Raw genomic sequence first — 13,421 nt, forward strand, 5'->3', positions numbered from 1 at the left:
TCAAGGTAGGGTCCCACTATAGCCCAGGCTGGCCTGGAACTCACTATGTAGTTTCAGAGTGGCCTTGAACTCAGGGTTATCCTCCTACCTCTGCCCCCAGAGTGCTGGGATTAAAGGTGTGTGCCACCATGCCCGGCTTAACCTGATCATTCTTAATTGCAACTGTCACATGGAAAAAAAAAGGCATTAGCCATGTGAATTACAGTGATGTATATCTAACTCTTTCTGTATTTAGTGACATCAATATTAGTATTAACTTCTAAAATCTTATATTCATTCATGGGAATCATGAAATATAATTAAAATAGTGTTTGAGTAAAAGAAATATAAAGTAAATATGTGTCTAGAAATATTCAGATGAGAAAATATATATGTATGTATGTATATATATATATATATATATATATATATATATATATATATATATATATATACATATATATATATATGTATATGTATATATAATGTTTATTCTCAGATTCACTTTCACTTGAGGGAACCTTTTTGCAAATCCCTTTTGAAGTGTTAAGTTAAAAGAAGAAGCAGTGCTTGTTAGGAGCCTGACACTGGCTAAATTTAGATATGTAAATGAATCTGCAGGGCTTGCCCAAATTCCATAGGCAGTTTTTGCAATCTTTCTCTCTCTGTCTTTTCTTCCTTCTTATTCTACTTTTAATAGTAATTTTAAAAAGAAAGCAGTTCAGTGACAGTGTCAACTTTCCTATGCTATACCAGCTTTGAAGTTACTATGCAAAAGGTAAGAACTTGGTACACCATGGAAAACTGATAGTTAGTTAATTCTAAACTCATGAATGAATGGAGCAGCAAATAGATGTGGGTCATTTTCAGTCTGCTGACTTGGAAAGCACACAATATGTTAAGGATAATTTCTTAAGCTTAGTTTACCCTAGAAATGTGTTCACCGTTTCTTTGAAAATGACATCATCCAAAGGATGAAGCTCAAATAAAATTACTTCCATTTTTTTAAATTAATTTTGAAAGTGAGTAAAGGTCATACAAACCCACTCAGGAAGAAAGACCTTTGAACAACTGGTACCACTTATAATGAGATAAGAGGTTCCTTTGGCCACAGAGAACAGAACTTTAATGTGATGAAATCTCTTACATTAGAACCCCAGCTAGTTGGCTACAGAAATATGAACAAAGTTTTTGTTTGTTTGTTTTTGTTTTGGCTAGAGATATAGAGGAACTGGGGTTAAGACTTGGGCCAATTAACCCCAGGAGAGAATGGCAAGATCCAAATCAAAAGGAAAGAGGCTTTGAAACAACCAGTAAAGGGAGGGTGTTTGTTTTAAGGCCTTTGGGGGTGTTAGGAGGAGGACAGTGCACTGTGAGAGAGGCCTTGAATGGGACATATAGGGTATGACATGATGGAAGTTGAGCATCTGTGACCCAAGCCTATGTGATGTGGTTACCTGGGTGACCTGTCATGCATGGAGATTTATATAGGCTTTCTGGTAGAGATTCTACATACCACATGTAAAATCATGAGTCAGTGACACAAGAATAATAGGATAAACATTTGTTAAATAGTTTGGGGAAAGTGAAGCTTGGAAAGTTAGACCTCTACCCAGAGACACAGAAAGTAGTGGGGAGGAGGTAGCATTCCCTCCTATGGGCCTGGACCATTTCTATATTAGCGGGGCCTCCATAATACCAGACATGGTCTGGGCACAGATGAGGTGAAAGGGAAAAGACAGCTCTCCAGAAATCTGATATAGAACAACCACCAAAAGATTCTGAAATGTAGTCATTAAACTCAGGAAGCCTTGGCCCTTCTTAACTTGAGTAGTGATTTAGTCTCCTCTTGATGGCTTCCTCTGGTTCTTTTCTACATTCAAACCCCTTTTCCCTTCCAAGCAGCTACCTAAGGTAAGACAAACTTTTTACATAGAACTCTAGCTTGCCATTATCTCCACCTTTACTCCTAAAACTGACCCATCAACTCAACGTCACCAGTTGGTTTATTCACTTACATATTTCTAAGAATAAATAAAAGTGTGAAAACCAGCTAATTTGAAAGTTAATTTACTTTAATTTTGTGTAATTGGTCTGTTACAGTTATTTATTTATATATATGACATATATATTATATAATATATTATATAAATTATATTATATATATATAATATAATATATTATATAATATATATATGCATGATTTCTTTATTTTCAAGTAGAGCAAGAGAGAGAACAGACACAGACACCAAGAGAATGGGCACACCAGGACCTCTTGCCACTGAAAACAAACCTCAGATGCATGTGTCACTTTGTGCACCTGATTTTACACGGGTACTGGGGAATTAAACCCTGACCACCAGTCTTTTTAAACAAGCAGCTTAACCATTGTGCAATCTCTCCAGCTGAACACCAGATTTCAAATTTACATTAGTGCATCAATCTTATAGATTTCTTTGTTCACACAAAAATGTGATAAACATTATTTTTCTATAATAATATTTATTCCACAGGGAATTTTATTCCCTTTCTCCCCCACATTAATCATTTTTGAATGCAGAAAACGTTAGTCATACTCATTGCCCTGGTGCCCTGAGAACTTGGATATTGTTTCAGACCAACTGGTTAATCTGAACTGCCTGATACCTAATATTCCTATATTACATACCATTCCAATACTCATTCTGATAGATATTTATCATGTGTGAGGCATTCAGTTTGGTTCAATACCTAAGGTAATGCTGGCTAAAACAGACTATAGAGAAGTTCCTTGATGCATGAAAACAAAAAAGTATAAGAGGTCATCACACTCAGCATGCAATTACATTGTTAAGAATCGCTTAGGGTTATAGTTGCCCAAATATTCTGGAAGAAGGCAATTTATATAGCAAGTATAGAAAGTATACTCCAACCTCCATGAGACCAGTGTAAACATATTTAATAGATAGTTAACAGTATTTAAGATATATAACAGTAAGATGTTGGGCATGGTGGTGCACGCCTTTAATCCCAGCACTCTGGAGTAAGAAATAGGAGGATCACTGTGAGTTCGAGGCCACCCCAAGACTACACAGTGAATTCCAGGTCAGCCTGGGCTAGAGTGAGACCCTATCTAGAAAAAAAAATTTAAAAAGATATTTAACAGTAATATATTTAACTGTACAACAAGGAGGACAAAAAATAGCAGGAGCAATAATCTAATCAAAATGAGCTCCATAGCCACTCATATTTAATTGCTGCCCACAATACCTTTCTCCTAAAACCTTCAAAGTTTGCTTATACAACAAAGAGGTGGGCTATGGGCATTTTCTTCCCTACACTTGCTCCTACAGGAAGAGCATTACAGGTCATTTTTCACTCTCTGTTGTTCTTTCTACCACATCTATGGCTTCCAGAATTTGTTCAAGCTTTGGAAAGACAAGTGGACTCTATCTCATCACTTGCCCCAGTCACCTCTGCAACTTTAATTTTATGGCTTCTATTTTTTTTTTAAGAGAGATGACTAAACAAGGCATATATTTAGGTTTTTTTCCTGCTCAGGAAACTATTGAGGGTCCTTCCTATTTACAGTTTATAAGTGTTTTTCTTAAAATTCAAAATTTTATCTTCATATTATGTTCAAAAGCAATTTATTTATTTGTAAAAATTGCTTAGTTCATGATGTTGGAGTGAATCTGATCACAACTCTAGAAAATAACTTTATAATTTACTGCAAAGTGTTGTCATAATTCTTAGAAAGGCTTAAAAGAAATAAATATATAAACAGGTGAATAAGTAAAATAATCAAAACCAAAGAAAAGTAAAAGCTTTCCCACCTCAAACATTTTACCTATAAACAATCTTAAGTCAGGGACCGAGTTCAGTACTTTGATCAATTACTAGCATATAGATGTCATTCTATAACTATTTGGTAAACAAATAAGGCAGCCATGAGTAAATTCTTCATTATTCTTTTCATAAAATGTATGGCTTCATGCCTCCCTCAATGGTTGAGAGCATTCATACCAATGCTCTCAACTGGAAAATATCTGTTTCAAACTAGGATATGATAAGGTATTATATGACATGATGACATGTTATGATAATATTATATGGCTATGATATGGGTAAGGATATGATATGATATGATATGATATGATAAGAATAGTATGTTTCTGAACTAGCCTGACCATGATGTAACAATTCAGGTACAGAAACCATACAGTTTGAGAGCATATTATAAAACATTACATTACGAGGGTATTTTCAGTTAAGGTGTTCTAACTATGTGAAGAAAAGGAAGAATCAGAAAATGTTAAAATAGAAACTTTTAGCTATGGAACAGTCATTGTTAGGACTGTATTCTGAGATAGCAGGAAAAAGGAAATAATAAGAAAAGAGAAAATAAGAGTCTAAGACACAGTGTGACACTTGTCAAGGAAGTTTCAGACTATGTCATGGTTTTTGAATGTGAAATGTCTCCCATAGCCTCATGCATCTATAGTTAGACCTCGAACATAATCCCCAAGCTGATGAAACCTTTAGGAGATGGGGCCTTGCTGGTGGAGGTACGCCACTGGGGCCAGCCTTGAGGTATGTTAGTTAGCCCTACTGGGTGTTCATTAGCTATCTCTCTCTTGCTTGTAAATCTCAGTTGTTATGACTAGTTGCAATGCCCTGCCTCTGCTCTGCCATGCTTTCCTCTGAATGGTAAAGCTTTCCCTGGAGACTGTAAACCAAAACCAAACCAAAACAACAACAAAAATCTTGCCCTCCTAACAGCTGCTTTTGGTCAGGTGTTTTGTCTGAAACACTTTCAAGAGAAAAATACCATTTCCAGCACCTAGGACAGTGCCAGGCATGGCAAAACCTACAGGAGTGCATATACTCTTCAGCATGTTCCTCTTGCATATCAGGGCCTTGAATGATGCTTAGCTTCATACGATGTTGAGTGAATATTTGTAGGGGGAAAATTAGTTAATAACAAAGATGATAAATGAAATAAACTCTAGGATTACATCCCTTGGAACCTGCCTTTCCTTTCATACATGGCATATGAAAATTATATCTGCCTGTACCTACAAGTAGGTCTTTGAGCAGTTTCCAACCTGATACAATGCCTAAATAAGTTCTCCAAATACTATTCTTTCTTGGTAAGTCTCATTCACTATGAATATGTCCATTAAGGAAATAAGAATAAGTTGTTCCCACATTAACGTAAAGTACTGCCTTTGAGATTTTTGTCATTTCTTAGGACAAGGAGCTCAGGGAGAATGAGTTCTTAGTGTGTTCTCTTGATCCAGTGTCTCCATATTTCTCATGTCTAACTGAAACAAAATATAGAAAAGATGCTTTTTTCAACAGATAATATCTGAAAACTGTCACTGAATATCACATTCCTTTCCAGAAGTTGAGCCTCATTAAGGCAGGGTAAGGAGGCAGCTGTTTGAAGTATTCAAGTTTCAATTCAGAAGGGAATTAAATAAGGCACAGTAAGAGAGAAAAGTCTTCTTTGGAAACTCTTTTTAGTATTTAACTTTGGAGTATCCAACATGCTAATATGCCGAGTAGTCTTGCGAACTAATCAACCTGAAAAGCCCCACGACATGGCCACTGAAAGCCAAGCTCTTGGTTAAATTCTACTCCAAAAGATTCTGGGTCACTTCTTCACATCTGTCTTCTTTCTGCCATCATATCTGCCTTGTCTCCAAGTCTGAGATCAGAGTTTCTAGGCTTGCTAATACCCCCTTTGAAATCTTGAAACCGATGAGAAATTAGACAAAGCGTTTAATTATTAGCTGAGAGTGGTGAAACCAGTTTGTAGGCTGAGTCCCCCATCGCAACCATTTCAATGAAGTCTGTCCCTAAATTCTCCATACTTTTGTAGCCCAGGAATAAGATTCCTATCTATTCTACCTATAGCATAAGGTATAAAGATGGTATAAACAGTGATTTTGAAAACAAGAGCAGAATAGTGCCAAAAATTTTGTAAAGTTGACCAATTGCTATCATTTTAGTAATTTGATCATGTTCTTCCTCTTTTCTAGAGTCCTCATAACATGCACACAAAAAAATGTAAGGAAAGGGAGATGGCATCAATTATTTTTCTTGTCACTGTGACAAAATACCTGTCAGAAGCAACTTCGTGGAGGAAGGGCTTATGTTTTGCTTATAGTTTGAGGGACACATTGTATCATGGTGGCAAAGGTGAGGCAGTAGGTTGTTCCCAGGGGGCAAGAGTGTGAAGGAGCCAATCCTAGTGTACCCACAGTTAGTAAGCAACTGGGCATGGTGGTGCAAGCCTTTAATCCCAGCACTCGGGAGGTAGAGGTGGGAGGATCGCCAAGAGTTCGAGGCCACCCTGAGACTACATAGTGAATTTCAGGTCAGCCTGAGCCATAATGAAACCCTACCTCAAAAGAAAAAAAGAGTAAACACAGGAAGTAGATGTATTTTAGTGCTCATCTCACTTTCACCTATCTATTTATGGACTTCAGGTCATAGGATAGTGCTATCGGCATTAAGGGTAAGTTTTCCTTTCTCAGTTAAACCTTTCTGAAAAATCTTCATCTTAGGCACGCCTGTATATGTAAGTTTCCGTGGGGATTCCAAATCCAGTCTAGGTGACAAATAAGATGACCACCACAGAAACTACACCTCTGTGGTGAAATATATCAACAACCTTCTTTGAATGAAATAATTTTGTCCATCCTTATCAAATTTAGTCAACAAAATCCAATTGTTCTCTGAGGAAAACAGCCCAAGACCAAAGCCTTCCCAAAGACATGGAACATTTAATTCTGCAGTGAGGAAAATTGTGAGAAAACTGTTGCTGGATCACCTTATTCATAGGAAACACTATTTGTTTGTAATGCTGTTCTGTGATATCTTTCTTTCCTGTCAAATTCCTTCCTGTTGCAACTGCATACATTTCAATTAGACAGCCATTTACTAACTTTTCAGCACTCACCCTAGTTTCATTTCCTGTAGGAAGCCTTCCTGGATTTCCTAGACTGAATTATGTGCCTGTTGTACAATGTACTCATGCCACCAGGAACCTCTTTTGCCATATTTATACTCTCTGAGTTTCCTTTTGTCTTGTTTACACCACTTTGTTAGTGTTGGCAGACAATGCATTGTTTTTACTGCTATAACATCACATAATTAAAAGTGATAGAAGGGGGGCAGTAAATTACAATTACTAGGTACAGTGAAAACATTTTTTTCAAATAATATAGTATATACCAGGCTTTTATAATTTACTACAGTGGTCAGTCAAGCAAGGTTCCCAGGAGAAATGATGAATATTATGCTTCTAAAAGAGCTCAAGCTTCATTGGGGAATTTTGCACATGATGCCTGGTTGAGATAAGCTTGCAGAACAACTGAACTCCAAGGTTTCTTCACCTTGAAGTTACCTTATACGTACACCAGTATCTCTTCAATGAACAGCATCAAAATGACTTTTGGGGGTTTGATTTAGGTGTCCCCCATAAACTTAGGTGTTCTACTGGTGGCAATTTAGGAATTGTATCCTTCTGGTGGTGGTGTATGGTTGGCAGTGGGTTTATAGGTATAATAACGAGTTTCCTCTTGCCAGTGTTTGGCACACTCTCCTGTTGCTGTTGTCTACCTGATGTTGGTTAGGAGATGATATCTACCCTCTGCTCACGCCATAATTTTTCCCCTGCCATCATAGAGCTTCCCCTCAAATCTGTAATCCCAAATGAACCCTCTCTTCCCACAAGCTGCTCTTGGTCAAGTGTTTTCTGCCAGGAACATGAAGCTAACAGCAACAGTAAAAATTCTTATTTCCCAGGCATGAAGTTAGATTTAGAAATTTCCGTATTTCATAAGGTACACAAGTGATTCTGAAATACATGTATTTTTTGCTAATGTCCACTAATAAAGTTTCACATGGATATAGTAGAGCTATATGTTATGAGGCACATGATCTTCCTTTCAGGACTTTGTCCTGAAAAATGAAATTGACACCTTTGACAAGATGTTGACTGTTTGGGTTGGACATGTGGCTCAGCAGTTAAGAACATGTCCTGTACAGGCATGAAAACCTGAGGAGGCCTGAGCAACAGTGCCAGCTTGATCCCAAGACCCACCTAAACACCTGGGCATGGACACATGGATAGGTAACCCCAGTATGGTAGGGGAATAGAGACCTGAATATCACAGGAGGTCAGAAAGAAATGGTAAGCTCTGGGATCAGTAAGAGACATGAGCTCAAATAAGAATCAGTGGAAGAGTGATGCAGACCAGGCCATCCAACATTGCACACTGGCCACTGCAGGTGAACACCTTATGGGGTGCTGACATGTAATATACAACATGCCATGCACACACATGCACAAAAAAATAGATATTGAATATTTAAGTTTTATCTTCTCTCAATCTGAATAAAGCTAGTCTTAACCCAAGAAAAGCCTTTCAACTCTGCTGTTTCACAGATTCACGAATTTAGAGGAGAATTGTCAGTGCTGTACATTAGATTTGCCCTGGTGCTATAGCATAAAGGAATGTCTGGCCTTTGCCACATGATACAAAATGGTTGTCTGAAGATAGTGTTTCCAGTTAATCCTGCAATTCAGTCTTGCATGCAAACCACTTTAGAGGTAGTGAGGACTGTAGTTGGATTTGAAATATTAAAAGTCTACTGTATGAAGTCCATGATGCTTGCATGCATTTTCAGGCATAGTTGTGAGTGTGTGTGTGTGTGTGTGTGTGTGTGTGTATGCACGTTTTAGAGAAATGTAGTAGTGAACAGTAGAAATGCAAGTACAGCTTCTCACCTTGGTCAAGTTCTAATTTAGCAACAGACATATGACTGCAATTAGAGGAATTGCAGATAATGTATTCAAAAAATGCTCTGCAAACTAGAGGGCATGGTTAAATAAAACTCTGAAGTTCATTTCATTTAATTTTACTAAATTTAAAATTTTAATTATATCAGTTTCTACCCAAAGAAATTAATGTTATTAAGAGATTCATTTTTGGGCTGGAGAGATGGCTTAGCGGTTAAGCGCTTGCCTGTGAAGCCTAAGGACCCAGGTTCGAGGCTCGATTCCCCAGGACCCACGTTAGCCAGATGCACAAGAGAGCACATGCATCTGGAGTTCATTTGCAGTGGCTAGAGGCCCTGGCGTGACCATTCTCTCTCTCTCTCTCTCTCTGTCTATCTGCCTGCCTCTTTCTCTGTCTGTTGCTCTCAAACAGATAAATTAAAATAAAACAAAAAAAATTAAAAAAAAAAAAGAGATCCATTCTTAAAGCTCGTTTTGATGGTTCACACCGCTGACCACAGGTAGAAGTGGGAGGATCACTAGGAGTTCCATATCAGCCTGTAGCCACACAGTTAGTTCTAGATTAGCCTAGGCTAGAGTAAGACTTTACCTAAAAAAAAAAAATGTGGCTCCATGCTTTACATGTATGGAGTAATTTTACATGCTTTTTTTTTTTTTCTGAGAAAAAGAGAACTATAATCAGATCCTATTTACTCTTAATCTCATATGGTGATAGCTTTACTTAAATGTGTGTTTTCATGTTCTTGCTTCATTAATTCCTACCTGTGGAATATTATTGAGTCTTACTTGAATAAATAAATAAACTGATTGTCCTGCCAGGACATCAACTTATTACTTGTTGAAAACTCTACTTAGTATGTCTTGACCTTAAGACATAGCAGAAAAATAGCTTTTGTGACAGAAATTACTAATACAAGTTCTTTTTTTTTTTTTTAAACCATAATTGGTCCCTTCTTCTTAAAAGGAAAATCCGGGAGGGAGTTTAATTGAGAAATTCTGTGTGCTAATTGACTGCTATTTCCTTGTACCTGAGAAATGAAGGTGACTCACAATGCTCATTTTTTGGGAAATTCTTTGCATTAAATGTCCCATCCTATGGGCACAACCATCTAATAACATGTTGAATGTATATGCCATACTTTCATCCAACCAATTTAAACACACACACACATACATACACTTGTCAACAGTCATCTGACTGACATGGGAAGAGGATATTTTTAAAGTCCCCTTCCAGCCAAGTGGCTGAAGTTAAAAGTGCATTTTTTCTGAGGCTACCCTTGAGATAGACAAATACTTGTAAGAGACCCAGATTTAGAAGTTTCACAGCTCCATCTTGCCTGCAGTCCTGATACACAGAAGCTGAAGACAACCAATGTCTCTAATGCTGTACTCCAATAAGGATTAAGGAATGGAACAAGCACCCCAGTTCCAGTGTGGTACCAGTGGTAGCCTTTCTTCTTGTAGCCCTGGGCCAGCGCCACCCAGATCATGGACTCTAGGAGCCTCTTTTCCCCGTGCTTTTGCCATAGGTACTTCTATGCTCATCCCCATGGTCTCACCATCCCCATCCTTGACTATAGTACCCTTCTGCTTACCTAAGGGTAATCATAGGTTCTTTCTAACTGATATATATGACTTCTTTTGATTCTCCTACAAATGTGAATCTTATATCCATCTAAAGGCCCTGTAGCTTAGGCAACTGAAAGCTGGAAAAAGATGCACTGTATACAGTCTTATGGGAGACAAAAGTCATCAGCAGTGAAAACAGTGCACACTGGAAACCTCAAGTTTGACCAAACAGGCCAAATGACTGAATGGGTGCAATACAGTGCCTTCTACCTAAGCTACTGCTGTCTTATTCTCTTAAATTATATATATACTATTCCAAGACAAGTGATAAAATATACTCATTTTAATGCTAATAAAATGTCATATGAACATAAGACTATATTAGTACACAACAGTATATGCATATGAGTTTATAAATTTTTCTATTAGAATTTTTTGGAAATGCACATAATTTTATCCCAATTAAAATAGTGTTAAATTTTTTAGACATCACATATTTCCTGTTTGAGAATTTGGATATTCTAATAAAAATATATATGAGGCTGGAGAGATGGCTTAGCAGTTAAGACATTTGCCTGTGAAGCCTAAGGACCCAGGTTTGATTCCTTAGTACCCACATAAGCCAAATGCACAAGGTAGCATATGCATCTGGAGTTCATTTGCAGTGACTAAAGGCCCTGGTGTGTCCATTCTCTCTCCCTCCCTCCCTCTCTCTTTCTCTCCTTCTCTCTTAAATAATTAAATACTTTAAAAGATATATTTAAATATGTGTGTGTGTGTGTCTACACATACAGATGTGTGTGTGTGTGTGTGTGTGTGTGTTTAATCTGTTTTTCCTCTTTGGCATTTGTTGCTGAAATAACTAACTTATTTACTGTATCTGGAAAAAATTAAACAGAAGGAGAATATCTATTTCATAAGAAATAATTCATGATAAATTCTTTCTGACTGTTAAGGGGCAGAGGAAAGGCATTTTAACATAAATCATCCTGGATCCTTAAATTTGTATGTAAACGGGCACTATTTCTTTATTGCTTTTTACTGGAATAAAATCAAACTTACCCACAAGGAATGTCTCCCCAACCCTTTCTTTAATAATGGATATTTTCAGAGACCATCTAAAGTCCCATTCTTCCTGTCATGTTAAAGGGTTTATTGTTTCCAGAAAAGCTTTTGTTACTTTCTCTAGAGACTTAGGTAATATTAATTCTGTGCCTCTCTCTTGTTGGAACTTAACTTCAAATAGAATATGTGAGATGAAAGCTGAAAGCGAGGTTATGCAGGCTGTCATCTACCATTGTGTCTGAGGCATCAAGTGTGCTCAGAACAAATTAGGTGTCAGTCCAGTAAATCAGAGTCAGGAAGAAAAATCCAACTATAGGAGGTTATTTGGTCCCTTGGATGGTACCACTCTTCCTAGGAGAGTTAATATTTCTTTTTTTTTTTTGTCAATTAAAAAGAAATAATATGATATTTATCTGGTCATTTTTATTGTCACCCCCATCCCTCCCCAACTCAATCCTTGATTTTCCTATGTAGAAATTACCTCCTCATTGCTGGGATAAAATGCAAAGCAGCTCGTAGGATGAAAATGTTTATTCAGATAATTTTGCAGAGAAGTTTTCCCGTGGTGGGGAAGCATGGAAGCAGAAAGCTGGCTGGCATCATTACATATCAGTTACAGAGTTGGGGTAGCAACAAGAGTAAACTTGCTAGCACTGGAAAGAAGCTTGACAATAAAGTCCTACGGCCCAGCCCCAGCACCACACCTCTTCCAGCAAGGTCTCCACCAGCTGGGAATCATGAGGCTCAATTACAAACACACGAGGCTATGAAAGACACTCCACACTCAAAGCACCACACACCACAGAGATGAAGGGGTCAAGAACTGTTGCACTCAGAACCCATTGCATTAGCAGTGCCATTCATATGAATTGCCTTGTGAGTTTAGTCCAATTTCCTAAATGCTAACAGAACTTGGGAAGAGCATGAGGACCAGTGAGATTTGGTGGGACAGTGGTAGAGAAGGAAAAGGAGGGGTGGGTTAGTTGCTGGCTTTTCATGAGAGATGCTTGCAGAACAAGGAAAGAACATGCAGGGAGACAAGCAAATCCTGTTCGCATGGGATATGTGTTAGTCCTTCAAAGCTTTCTTAATGTCCTTAGAACCTCATGAAGGAGTTTGTATAGCAGAGAATAGGGAACAATATTTACCTTGGAATGTAGAGGGTTTTTTTTGTTGTTGTTTATTTTTATTTATTTATTTGAGAGTGACAGAGAGAAAGAGGCAGACAGAGAGGGAGAGAGAGAATGGATGCATCAGGGCCTCCAGCCACTGCAAACGAACTACAGAAGCATGCACCCCCTTGTGCCTCTGGTTTACATGGGTAATGGGGAATCAAGCCATGAGCTGGCATCCTTAGGCTTCACAGGCAAGCACTTAGCCACGAAGCCATCTCTCCAGGCTCAGAATGTAGAGTTTTAAATATGTTGCACCTTTAGCTTTGAAAAAGAGAAAATATGCCGGGCATGGTGGCACATACCTTTAATTCCAACACTCAGAAGAGAGAGGTAGGAGGATCACTGTGAGTTCGAGGCCACTCTGAGACTATAGAGGAAATTCCAGGTCAGCCTGGGCTAGAGCGAGACCCTACCTCAAAAAACCAAAAAAAAAAAAAAAAAGAGAGAGAGAGAGAGAGAGAGAGAGAGAGAGAAAGTAAAATAATTACATTCATCCTATAAGGTCATATAATCATTTCACTTTAATTTGAATTGGGAATTTATTGGAATTTATGGGGTGCAGAGAGTAACAAGAAATAGTAGACTAGAAGTTGACAAACGTTTCACTTTTGACTGTAATAATTGCAGGAACTGCAATAAATACCTTTATTTATTTATTTAATTCATTACTATGTGGATTAAGTAGAAAGAAATCATTACTAAAAGCAATGTGCAATTAAAGATGATGTTACTACAAAGGATCACCCCTGATCATATCTATGCTAACACTCCTCACTTAGAATAATCAAAATCTGTATAAGCAGAAATCCAGAGACTACAAATAACACTAGATAATG

The sequence above is a fragment of the Jaculus jaculus genome, chromosome 2 (assembly GCF_020740685.1).
Source record: "Jaculus jaculus isolate mJacJac1 chromosome 2, mJacJac1.mat.Y.cur, whole genome shotgun sequence".
NCBI classification, from domain to species: Eukaryota; Metazoa; Chordata; class Mammalia; order Rodentia; family Dipodidae; genus Jaculus; species Jaculus jaculus.